The sequence below is a fragment of the Tupaia chinensis genome, unplaced genomic scaffold, assembly GCF_000334495.1.
Source record: "Tupaia chinensis unplaced genomic scaffold, TupChi_1.0 Scaffold000627_1, whole genome shotgun sequence".
In the NCBI taxonomy this organism is placed as follows: domain Eukaryota; kingdom Metazoa; phylum Chordata; class Mammalia; order Scandentia; family Tupaiidae; genus Tupaia; species Tupaia belangeri.
In genome coordinates, this window is record NW_006160147.1 from 8,679,320 (window position 1) to 8,680,583 (window position 1,264).

General features: G+C 53.9%; 1 pseudogene; it reads right to left on the minus strand.

Annotated features, from left to right (window-relative positions):
• LOC102487340 (spliceosome-associated protein CWC15 homolog) overlaps positions 1 to 653 on the minus strand; it is a 6,371-nt pseudogene extending 5,718 nt beyond the window's left edge.
• Between the last annotated feature and the right edge of the window lie 611 nt (positions 654 to 1,264).

Sequence of the window (1,264 nt, forward strand, 5' to 3'; positions counted from 1 at the left end):
GCCCGGCCCCGCGGAGCAGACAAAGGCGGCGGCGTTGGCGCGCGCCCCGCGCCGGGGCGAAGGCGGGATTCGGGCGCCGGGATCGCGGACCAGCCCGCCCAGCCAAGTCCACCCGGCCTCTGCTTGTGTCCTCCGGCCTTGGCGTCCTCGCCAGTTTGCAGCACTGCTGCAGGGGGATCGCGAACTCTGGTCCCCTTGGCAGTGTGAGAGGTGCGCCTGTCTGACCGCTGCAATCCCAAGGACCCCCAAAAGTTAGATATCTCGCTTTCTACTGTTGCAGCTGTTTCCCTCATCTCTTCTGAGGCCAGCCTCCAGGTGGCCCCGTCTTAACGCAGGAGAAAACCCTCCTCCGATCCTCACTGAAGGTGCTGGAGACGTCAGTGTTAAGGAATGTCCTGCTGCTCCGATGAGGGCCGTGGGACTGGGGGAGTTGGCCTCCTCCGTGCCCGGCCTTGTGTGGGGGTGAGGCCATTGTTTCTGTGCTGCTCAGGGTTGTATTTCTCATTCACGAATGCACTCCTGTTCCGAGCTGGGACCTCTTCAGTGTAGAACACATGGGGATGAGAGGCGAGGGGAGGCCTCGTGGAGAGGGGGTGGCTTTTGTACTGGACTTTGAAGAATGATTTTTTTCCCCTCTTCCACTCGTCGTCCATCGTCCTATGGCTTTTCCCTCCTGTCTCACTGGCTGTCTCCAGTTGCCAGCGAGTATGGGATAAGACGGTTCTGACCTAAGAGAGTCAATTAACGCTAATGTGAGGGGACTATGTGCTTATCGGGTGTTCTAGAGAGACTTCTTTCTTCCCTTTTTTAATTTGCAGGAGGATGGCTACTCTTGCCAGAGACACAGAGAGAGAAAGAAACAGACAGAGACAAGGAGAGGGGAAGGGAGAAAGCACCCCCCCTCCCCCATCAGGGCTTCTCTCTCTCCAACCTGTGCTGATTTGGGGCACGTGCACTCACACCAGCTGCTTATTTTTTTTTAAAGAATTATTTCATTTATTCATTTTCATATTCATTTTATTTATTCATTAATTTATTTTTAACTTGATGACAGAGAGAGAGAGAGAGAAAGCCACCAGGTCTGGAACTTGAACTGTGGTCCACCATGTGGGAATGTCCAGTGCCCTAACCACCAGGCCACCTGCTGGCCCCCAGGTGTTTATTTTTAAGCTGGGGGTGGTGGGCTGTGTGAGGTCCAGCTCTTTTAATCACTAGGCCACTGGCACCCTGAAGACACTATTTCTAAATTTATAGTAATTATGAC